This window comes from Saccoglossus kowalevskii, chromosome 22 (assembly GCF_978046115.1).
Source record: "Saccoglossus kowalevskii chromosome 22, keSacKowa6.1, whole genome shotgun sequence".
NCBI classification, from domain to species: Eukaryota; Metazoa; Hemichordata; class Enteropneusta; family Harrimaniidae; genus Saccoglossus; species Saccoglossus kowalevskii.
The window spans coordinates 23,072,453-23,084,934 of record NC_140662.1 but is presented as its reverse complement, the minus strand read 5'-3'; the positions used below and the strand labels follow the sequence as shown (position 1 = coordinate 23,084,934).

The 12,482-nt window shown below is 35.0% G+C and overlaps 1 pseudogene across 1 annotated transcript; it reads left to right on the top strand.

Moving 5' to 3' along the window:
* The first annotated feature begins 2,968 nt into the window (after positions 1-2,968).
* LOC146729194 (2-Hydroxyacid oxidase 2-like) lies at positions 2,969-12,285 on the top strand (annotated as a pseudogene). Its single transcript, XR_014928180.1, has 8 exons — positions 2,969-3,052; positions 3,240-3,401; positions 3,956-4,107; positions 4,368-4,692; positions 9,590-9,779; positions 10,052-10,210; positions 11,694-11,763; positions 12,149-12,285. The product of XR_014928180.1 is annotated as a 2-Hydroxyacid oxidase 2-like (transcript).
* Positions 12,286-12,482: the final 197 nt, after the last annotated feature.

The window sequence follows — 12,482 nt, the reverse complement described above, 5'->3', positions numbered from 1 at the left end:
GTATATATTGCTGCGATCATTCCAATCTAATTTATTATGTATTTATTTGTATCTGTACATAAGGCCAATGACCACAGTACGAAATAAAAAGATATTATTATTATTATCATATAAATTCAGTCGGCATAATATTTTACGATGATGGAATAGAGTCTACAATAATATGTTGAAATAATAAAACCATTTGATTGATTTTGGTCAATATTTGACGTCTTACCTTCTCTCTTTCCATTTTTTAAATGACGTCAGAAGACAAACCTCTTCGAGACAAGTATTCATACAGATCGTCAGCCATTTTTTATCTAAAATAAATATTCAAGTATTTTTTCATTCGACTGGTTAATGTGGCGATGGTGTGTGGAAGTGTATTTCGCTTATGTTACAAATATGCTTTGCTACATCAATGAGGTGTAAATGTTATTAACATTAGGGAAAATGAATACAAATATATAGAAATAATCTACAATCTAGTTGGAAAAGTGTGTCCAAAAATATGGCAAAATCGCTGGTATTAAACGTTTAAGGACAGTTCAGATTAATGGACGATTTATATCGTACAGACATATTTACCACATGTGTTATGTTAAGTTGACCAATTATTATGCAAATTAGATAATTTTTATGCAAAGATTTGCGCAGTGGGCAGACCCCGAACTAATCAGGTCTGCGCACTGTCCCAGGGCATCAATGTATCAAGTTTCATCGAAATCCGTCCAGTGGTTCTTGAAATACTGGTGAAATAGACATACAGATAGGGATAGGCTTTGCACACGGAAATCTCGGTCATATTCCATATGTTGGTGCACCGCAATTGGCGAAACCTGCGAATCGCGACAACCATTTTACGCTTGTGGGTATATACTTATCTCCCCATCGAAACGTATGCATTGCGTTCACTGCATGCAAGTTTTAATTCCCTCCGCCCGATCATTCAATAAATGAAACACGTGTACACGTGTTTGCGTGACATTAAACACGGTCTTGGCAGTTAGTTATGCATACTGAGTGCCTGCCAAGAAACTTGCTGGACATACTCGCAAAATAGAGCAATATTCGCAGAGTTAAAACTGTTACTTACATTACAAACAAGACCGAACAAGGTTAGCCTCTTTCAATGGTGGAGATCCTCGGTCATAGATGTCGTCTGCACTGTAAATTATCTCGAGATCTCGACTCACTATCTCGAGATCTCGACTTATTATTTTGAGATCTTGAATTATTATCTCGAGATTTCGACTTATTATCTCGAGATCTCGACTTACTATCTCGAAATCTCGACTTATTATCTCGAGATCTCGCCTTATTATCTCGAGATCTCGAGATCTCGACTTTATTTTTTTTTCGTTTACAAAATGTCCCCAATGAGCTTTCATATTATAACGTGTTTGTAAGTCACGAATAATTTTCGCAAATGTTAAAAAACGGCAAAGTCCACTTTATTTGGTGATATTTATTAATTTTATCACAGTATTGTAGGCCGTTGGCCAAACAAAAGGTTCACAAAAACAAAGGATTGATAATCCCATCTTAATCAACATTGGAAATAATATTGTCTTTTAATTTGAAACCATAGAATATATAGTTTAATAAAGACAGAAAAAACGCGTTATGAGAATTTAAAAGTGAAATACATTTTACAAATGATTGGTATTTGTAATAGTAGGGAAGGAGAATTTTGTCTCCCAAATTTTTGTATAAGAGACATTCGCAATTTTAAAAAGAAATTCGTCTTCCACTTCCTGTAAATAACATAAAGTGCAGATTTGTCTTTCTATGGGAATATTTCCACTCTCGATGTGCAATCTGTGACACGAAAATTAGAGTAAATTTGTATCAATGAAGAACAGCTATTTCTCCTAAACCAGATTAGTTTTATATAGACGATAAGTGTCAAGTCAAGACAACGATTGGTGACTCATTGACGATCTTGTCTTTAAAGGCGGGTACAATTATATTCACATTGTCAACTCTTTGCATATCCGAGGCCATATGGAAACCAAAACTAACATCAGTTTCTTTACATGATATGTCCAGCACTTGTAACCTTTTTCAACCACTTCAAATTGAAATTATAACAACATTTAATATACGACATCTTGGCACGATTTAGAATGTTTAAATGATATCTAACACTACGAGACATCCTGAGGGTTCTCAGCGGAAATCTACCAAGTTCACAAAGTACAGCGGTATTACAGGTATTATAATCAACGTGTGGAATTTTTCAGTATTTTCCCGCGCATAGAAACCCTTAATTTCACAACCATAATTCAATATTGGTATCGTCAGGCTTTATTAATTTTGATATTTTTATGAAAATATGCGAATCTGTATAACTATTTACAAATAACAAGCTAACTCATACATAATGGTATTTATTTATTTTTTATTTAATTATTCATTTATTTGTTCATGAATAATGAATTTTGCTACAAGATATATAAATATTATAACACAATTTTTCATTAATGTGACGCACAATTGTCTGTAATATAAGTAAAATCAATAGTTAATATGATACATTGATCTTAGTTTGTAATATCATTTTTTATTGATAATGAAGAAATATCGCCTTTTTTACCAGATAATAAGTTGGAAACAATAAGAAAAGGACTGAAGTAATAAATGCACAAACGGTTCTCTAAAATACTGCATAACGCGATCACGATTTACTACGACTTGACTTTGTAACCAAAAAGACCACTGAGGATGATATTCACTAAAATATATTATTTATATGTATGGTCCTTTATGATTTATATTTCCTATTGGATAGACTAAAGATAATAATAATAACCATACATTCCCGGCTTTAAATTTATATCACATGCATTTATTTGTCAACTGTTGTATTTTAACAACGACCACGTGGTCATATTTTTTTTGATGAGCCTGCGCGTTTCAGACGCAAATATCATACCCGTTGATTTTACATTCTTTAAAAGTACTATTTTGGGAACTAAGTGTACTCATATGTGGTGACATTTCTGAAAGGTTGGTCCGTATTTGGTGATCACAGATGCTAAACTTCCCATTGTCTAACAATAAATTAGTAAGTATTATGTTATATACATATTTTATTGTTGATGTAGAATGCTTCTATGATAGACATCCGTGAAAATAAAAATAAAGCGGCCACTAGCAAATCGTCACAAACAAATCAATATCTTATTCATGGCCCGCTTGTAAATAATATATTTTTAATGCACATGTATGGCGCTAATTTGATTGTGTTCCAGTTATACAAAATCACTCTAAATGGACTCGAAAGCAGCTCTAGTCTGCCTTGACGACTATGAAAAATATACCAAAGACCATATGGAGCAAAGAGCTTTAGTGTATATCACCGGTGGTGCCGATAAGCAAATTACTCTAAACGAAAATATAACTGCATATTCAAGGTGAGTTATAGAACTGTCGACAAATGTAAACGTTCCAGTTATCATTTCAGTGTTTGAATATTAAAATTAATTTTTTTGTTATACTGTAACTGTACATTTGACCTTATTTCGATGTCCCGACTAATATTTCAGCAACCACCACCCACGTCTTCTATTCAGTCGACGATTATTATATATTTTATTGTATATATTCTATTTTTATTCAAAGTACATATGCATTCAGCATATCGTTCATGCACTGTATGTTGATTTTATTATAGTCGCGCATTCAACGAAGTATGTTATCACGTAAATTTATCGCATCCTTTTTGCGATTTATTGTTTTTCGATAGGGTTTGTATCGCACACTTCATCCACTATAGAGGCAATAAAAACTTATTGTTAGAAAACACGTCAAGACCTAACTTCTATGTTCGCTGATGTAGAATAACAAATCAAATCACTATGCCTGGGCTACTCTGTTCGTTACATAGCATGGTGTTGTAAGGGTGCGATTGCACTATGCGATAAGAGTGTGATAAATGGAATATGCGATTAATTGTCTTCTATTAAAGGTTAAGAATAATCTCAACAGTGTTAAAGGATGTTTCCAAAATAGACCTATCAACAGCTATTCTTGGCGATCATATAGATTTCCCAGTGTGCATCGCGCCAAGTTCTTTCCACAAGGTCCTGTCGCCTGGCGGAGAAATGGACACAATCAAAGGTAAATGCTGATGTCATCAACTAATTTAAAAGCCATTCATAATTAGACTATAATCAGTATTGCCACGAGAAATTACAAATTTATTGACTAATAACTATAAGTTACATTTAAAATCTCAAAGAGACGAGATAGTGAAATAAACGAATGAGAGTAACCTAGATATGAAACAAGATAAATCAGTTACATTATATGTTCAGCATTTGACATTTTATGTCTATAATGTGCTGTGCTGTAACAGTTTTTGAAATTCCCATTTACAGCTGCTGATACGATGAATACTTGCATGGTGCTGAGCAATTTCTCGACGACGTCTATGGAGATGATAGCTTCTGCTTGCCCTGACACTCTGAAATGGTTCCAGATGTACATCTGGAAATTCAGAGAGTTTACTGAAAGCCTGATCAGAAGAGCCGAAACAGCTGGATTCAAATCTTTAGTGGTTACGATTGATTCTCCAGTCAGAGGAAATAGAAAATGGGCAGGGCTTATATTTCCACCAAACACAGAATTGGTACATTTACCAGAACAATACAAGGTAAAATGATGTTACTTTGCATATATCTATCTGCGCATGTGTAATGGATTGTTATTCACCATATCGTTTATTTATAGAAAGACAGTGGGCACGCAATTGTTGCAACCAGAAAAAGCCTGGAAGTACACCTATAGTTAAAGTATACGGGTATATGTCACTATTTGACCCCAATTTTCACGGTCGAGCTGATCCTTTAATCATTGAATTTTATTCAGATTGAGGTAATATTTTGACGTTCAATTTGGGCAACAGTTTATGTAAAATTGTACGCGCACAACAGGTATCTGTGTACAGAGAATGTTTGATCAATATACATTACATGAATAGGCCCGATACTGGGCACTGGAATGGGCTTTGATCCGAATTAATTTGAGCTAAATTAGCTTAAGAGGAGACAACTGAAGCGACGTCGATCCGTTTTAGATTCTAACTGGAACTACTCGTTTTATTCTAGTAAGAACAGGGATTCAGCAAGCAGTATCTGTCAAATGTCGACTATAAGAGGACTCGCTTATTATTGTTTGTAGTGCATTTATTGGAATTATATTGTTGTATGGGCGTATATGTATAAATGAATATGTATCAATATAAACCCATTCATTGGTCTATGATAAGGATTCCCGGTTAAAGCAAGTATACTACCAGCAGCATAACATGCCCATCGTATCTTGTATATTCTCGTGTTTATTTATTTATTTATTTATTTATTTATTTATTTATTTATTTATTTATTTATTTATTTATTTATTTATTTATTTATTTATTTATTTATTTATTTATTTATTTATTTATTTATTTAATTAATTCACATGCTGGGCCTTACCTCAATAATATAAGAATGACAACTTTAGCTAGACTAATCATTTATTAGCCAGGTTCATCGAGCCTGGAAGCTAAATTATCAAGGCTAGCAAAATTGACTTTCTTGACCAAATGACAAGCAACACTGTACCCTGTGGCTAGTAAAGGGGAGGCTGAAGACATGTCAGCACCAATAACACGGACTAAGATAGTGTAACGCAGTAGTGCAAACCAGATTTTATCTAGTTTATCTAGTTTATTGTAATTTTACTATCATAAATTGTTAACACATTTACAGCAATACCATTTTCTCTATTTCTCTATCTCTATCTCTATTATTTATATATGTGATATATAATATTCTCGCCTCTCAAAAGAATATTCTGCTTGCACAGAATCGTTCAAGCTATGACATTTGAATATCATGATGACGTTCTCAACTGGCTTGTATTTGTTATGATCGTGGCTGGTGCACAAAATCGAATAGTTTACATACCCTCAAATGACGGTGGAATGGAGGTTAAATCGTCATAATATTGTACATAATATATATGGCTCTTTTCGTCTTGATAGATGGTCAAAGCAGCATAAAAAAATTGTCTATGTCTTGCAGTGACGCTTATAGCTTATTTTGTTGGTGTTGGAAATGAAGCTTCTGGAACAATTTCCGCAGGTCAGACGTACACCACAAGGATTTGAAATTCTTTGATGATGACTTTTTCGTGGAACTTAGTGCCAGATCGCTGTTTGCAGCTAGCTTTTCCCATGTCTTGGGGTTAATGTTACATCCCGACAAGCTGGTTTTGCATTTGTCCTTAAACCTCAGCTTGGGTACGGTCTTCCTCTTTTTCTGTTGCCTGCAGCCATCTGGCCATACAGCATCTGTTTAGGTATCTGGCTGTCGTCCATTCTTGTCACATGTCCTAGCCATCTTAGTCGTCGTTTGTAAAGAATGGTCTGAATACTTTGAAGGTTGGCAGTCTCAATGACTTCTGTGTTGGTCTTTTTGTCTTCCCAAGTTATGCCAAGGATCTTGCGTAGGCATCTTAGATAAAATGTCTTAAGTTTCTTCTCTTGGCCTGAATATGTGGTCCATGCTTCTGATCAATAGAGGAGAGTGCTGAGAATGCATGTCCCGTAGATTCTGAACTTGGTCTTGGTCTCTTTTTGAAAGCTTGCCAAATGATTCTTATCTCATCATCTAATGAGACAGAAAATGTGATTGTAGATCCCAGGTAGCAGAACTTAGTGACTGAATCAAGGGTCTTGAGTCTAGCTGAATACTTGGCTGGGTGCTACCTTCTTGTGACAGTATGACTGTTTTCTGCACACTGATGATGAGCGAAAACGCTTTGCATGCCTGTGACAGCTGGTCCATCTTGTTTTGTAGGGTCTTTGCACTGTGGGCAACAAGTGCTGCGTCATCTGCAAAGAGGAGGTCTCTTATAAGAGTGGTTTTTGTATTGGTCTTTGCTTTAAGTCTTGCTAGATTTAACAGGGATCCATCAGTTCTCCAATGGAGAAATTCATCGCCAGGTGATTTCTTGAAAGCATGCTGCAGTAACATTGCAAAGTAGATATTAAACAAGGTTGGAGCTAGGACGCATCCCTGTTTGACCCCGCTTCTTATGTCAAAGCTGTCAGATGTTGAGCCATCAAACTGAACAGTAGCTTTCATATCTTCATGGAATGACATAACTAACTGATGAAGTGTTGGTGGGCATCCTATTCGTTTCAAAACCATGTACAGTCCAGATCTGCTGACTGTATCAAATGCCTTGGTAAGATCCACAAATGCAATATGCAGTGGTAGTTGTTGTTCGCGGCATTTTTCTTGTAATTGGCGTAATGAGAATATCATGTCCACTGTTGAGCGTTCAGATCTAAAACCGCACTGACTTACTGGTAGGACACGATCTGCCAGTTACTAAAGACGCCTCAGGATGATTCTGGCAAATGCTGGTGCTCAGGAGAGATATACCTCTCTGGATTCACAGTCAATTCGTCCCAATTCACATTCGTCCCAACACATTCGTCCCACAAGTCGATTCGTCCCAATTCACATTCGTCCCACAAGTCGATTCGTCCCAATTCACATTCGTACCACAAGTCGATTCGTCCCAATTCACATTCGTCCCATTTCACATTCGTCCCAATTCACATTCGTCCATTTTTATATTTTTGGTCAGCGTTACGACCTTGAACAGGGTCAATTTCTATGCCAACTGTTAATGACACGCTAACTAATAACTCTATGTTGCGTGTACGGTGTATTTGTATTTATTTAATAATAACTCTACGTTGCGTGTACGGTGTATTTGTATTTATTTAATAATAACTCTACGTTGCGTGTACGGTGTATTTGTATTTATTAAATAATAACTCTACGTTGCATGTAAGGTGTATTTGTATTTATTAACTAATAACTCTACGTTGCGTGTGCGGTGTATTTGTATTTATTAAATAATAACTTGTACGTTGCATGTACGATGTATTTGTATTTATTAAATAATAACTCTACGTTGCGTGTACGGTGTATTTGTATTTATTAAATAATAACTCTACGTTGCGTGTGCGGTGTATTTGTATTTATTAACTAATAACTCTACGTTGCGTGTACGGTGTATTTGTATTTATTAACTAATAACTCTACGTTGCGTGTACGGTGTATTTGTATTTAATAACTAATAACTCTACGTTGCGTGTGCGGTGTATTTGTATTTATTAACTAATAACTCTACGTTGCGTGTACGGTGTATTTGTATTTATTAACTAATAACTCTACGTTGCGTGTACGGTGTATTTGTATTTAATAACTAATAACTCTACGTTGCGTGTACGGTGTATTTGTTCATAACGTCGGCAAAAACAAAATGGCGCAACGAACAATTACGCATGCCAGTGCATGACGTGTACGTGAACAGTTCGTTGTTTGGATTTGTTTGTGCTTATTTGGCGAGTTAGTAGTGGGCTAACATTAAATCTGACGAATCGACTTGTGGGACGAATCGACTTTGGGACGAATTAACTTGTGGGACGAATCGACTTTGGGACGAATTAACTTGTGGGACGAATCGACTTGAGACGAATCGACTTGTGGGACGAATCGACTTGGGACGAATGTGATTTGGGACGAATCTACCGTCCCCCGTGTGATGATGTTGGCATCTCTCATATCGTGTGGTGTTCCTCAGTGTCTCCAACAGGTGATTAGAAGTTTGTAGAGCTGAGGTAGAAGACAGTCCATGTTCTCAATATTTTTGCAGGTATTCATAATATGATTAACCATAATGCTATTGACATTATGATTATGACTCAGAAACATACATGACAGGTGTCAAATATGGTGCAGGATCTCCTAATTTCTCATTGCTCAAAACTTCTATTTATGTATACTATGTGATCAATATGTTTCTTTACTGATTTGACTATGTTCTAATGTACTTGTCAGTTAATTATTTTGTTTTTGCGTAAATGTCCTCATTGTTTTCCCTTGATTTTCTTCAATGGTTAATCTTATAGGTTTGTACTTTTTTTTGTAACTAATTTCTGTAGAAATGCAGCTTTATATAAATAGAGGAATTAATCCGCCAGCAACGAACAGCAATTTGTTATCATTGGAATGCCGATACTTTGTTGAACAATACATACTACGAATTAAAATTCAAAAATATATTGACAATTGAAAATTCCAACATACCGATGATGTAATCTGATGTAATCGAGTGTTTTGCTTCAATCTTGTTCTGGTAGAATCGTATCTATCATTGGTTGGGCTTTTAAATAAACAAAGCTGTTTACTTGCCAAATTAGAACTGACAAAATCGAATTTTTCAAATAATACTTTTTGAACAAATAACAATACAATCTAGACTCCAGGCGTGTGTAATACAGTATATCACTATGGAATTTAAATACTCTTATTCTTTTAAATGAATTAGTGGCATGTAGTGTTGAATATAAAAATGCGCTAATAAGTAAATCATATGTTTATTTTACAGTAGGTGAATTTAGCAATCTATTTGTTCTGATGAGATTTGTAACACGGCATTAAAAGCTACTTTTATGTCAAGAGGCACCTATAGTCGAATTCAGTACTTAAGATTCACTACTCTTTCAGGCTATAACAGGCGGAAAACGTGACAGGCCAGTCGGGCTAGTAGACCCTTCAACTACTTGGGAATGCATAGCATGGATGCGATCAATCACTAAACTACCAATAGTACTGAAAGGAATTCTAAGCCCAGAAGATGCACTGCTGGCCGTGGAACACAACGTAGATGGTATCATTGTTTCAAACCATGGGGGAAGACAATTAGATATAGTGCCAGCAACGGTGTGTTGAAACATTACGGACATTGCGTTTAACTTTTTGATGATAAGGTGTATATGTTTAATGGCCAGTTATTAATCTATGATGTTAAAAACATGTGACTGACATTCAGTTATGTAGTTCAATTGCTCAACCATAACCCGTCATGTGAATATTTGAAGTATTACCCATAATTATAAATATATTCCGATTATAAATATATTCCTGGAAATAAATGCGTCATATTTTCCCTTTATATCTGTATATAAGATGTGAATGTCATTATTTCTGACTAGATTGAAATGTTGCCGCATATCATAGCTGCTGTGCGTGGTAGAATTGAGGTTTACGTTGATGGAGGGATACGTACTGGTACTGATGTATTCAAGGCACTAGCACTGGGAGCCAGGGCTGTATTCATTGGCAGATCAATTCTATATGGACTTCAGTATGCAGTGAGTAATATATTCAATTACTCTCCAATACAGATACTTCCAAACGTGTTGAGATGATTTTTATCTAGAACTATTTCATCACATAATTATATAACTGTAAGTTACAATTGCAGTTTTGCTCAATTTGGAAATTGTAATTTTTTTAGGAATAATTTCAAGAAATAAATTTTACAGTTACATTTGTGATTACAGTATATGGTAGGTGAATTTATGTTGACGAAATATAATAAACAATTCAGTACATAATACGGTCTTGCAACAGGAATATTACCGAAATCGGCCACATATGTGTAACATGGTGCATAGCGTGTGGGTTAAATTTGACTGCAATCGGTCAAGGCATGTCCGAAATATGTCCTCGGAATAGCATTCTTGAACAAAATGGATTCTGAGATAGTCGGTCATTTCGAATCCGAAGACGTCCAAAGTGTTAAATCTATCAGTGTACAGCCGAAATCGACCATTTTAAACAAATTTGTGCATATGATATATATGTGTGAATGTGATCGACCACATCATGTCAGCGATAAAAACAATTTTTGAATCTGGTCTTAAAAACAAAATGACATGATCCGGTTCCAGATTGATATACAATCATCCTTTATTGTAATTTCAGCTTTAAAATGACCATAATTCGACCATTAGCTATTGCATCGTGAAACAAATGAATATGGATGATGTAAGGCATGCGTGTGTGTTTGTGTGTGTTTGTGGACGTATTTCTTCCAGGCATGTCTAAAATGCAGATGCGGACGCATGCATAACAAATGGAAAGTGGACGAACGCACACACAGATGTGAAAATATAAGTCCTTGTTGTAAATCTTCATATGTTTTGAAAATGATATTCACCAATTCGGCTTGTCATTTGTAAAAAGTTTCACAATTCATAAACTAGTAGGAAAAATCAAATGTATATTGATTTTTCCAATGTTCTCACACACAGTGGCTTTGATAAATACATTGAATAGCCACCAAGACTCACACTAGTGGAGATGATGCAAAATATATGCTTAATTTGCATATTTTTAGAAAATTACAGAATCGAGTATATCATTGTCATATGATTCAATACATATATAAGTTTCACAATTTAAAACGTAGCTAAATACAAATATATTAATTGTAAATAGAAGCAAACAGACAAACATTACAACAGGAAACACATGCTTCTAACACATAATCATGTCAATCGCCTCAGCACTACAGGCATACGTGTTACCTATCATGCCACACTCACTGCGCCATGAGCGCAAAAAAACGCAGTTCGAAATGACGTGTAGTTAATACCGCCCCCACAAAGGACCAGATGGTGATGCGTCGAATCACGGACGTCACTAACAACGTATATAACTATGCAGTCAAGGTTTGAATGAACTTTACTTAGGTACGATTAATCTCGGAGGCAAACAAACATACAAATATTACAATATGAAACACAGGATTCAAAATTTATTTATTATTATATTGTTTTCCCTTCAAAGGGTGAAGATGGTGTAAAACAAGTTCTTCAAATATTAAAAGACGAGCTCATGAGAACAATGGCACTGTCCGGTAAGCTGTATTTGCATAAAGAATCTGAAAAGAATACATTATAGTAATTCAACATATACTATGGTGCCCCTATGTAGGCAGTATAATTGACATTCGGGCGGCGGTGTGTGTGTGGAATAAAATTAGCAATATTTGCTACTTGTACTACCTGACATCACTTCTCGATTGCATGACTTGAGATTCTTACATCGTCCTCTAGTTTGTTATAAGTCGCTTATTTGTCTGTCTGTTTGTCTGCCGGACTATAAATGTCCTAAAGAATGATACATGCGTTAATTTGTTTCCACATAATCAACTATGCATGGAAGACTTAACATAGAAGTATAACAATACACAACGTCAATGTCAATGTAAAAACTCATGAACCACATTTTATTTTTTATAGGATGTTCAAAGATCAGTGAAATCAGACCATTTCACGTGATACATCAATCTGAATTATTGAAAACACGGAGTGTAAGAAATTCACAGTTATAGAATTACGAAACACGTGGTTTTTCTGTATTAAAATATGAATCTAGCAATGTATTAGTTTGCATTTTTAGGGAAACAATTTTTGTCAATCAGATATTAATTCGAAACATTATTGCAAACTTATGATTACTGGTTTATTTCTTTGTTTGTCTATTTGCTTTCCGTAAAACTATATGAAAACTATATATATATATATATAAAGGAATACATAGTTTTAAATTATTACTGAACATATTATCATACGT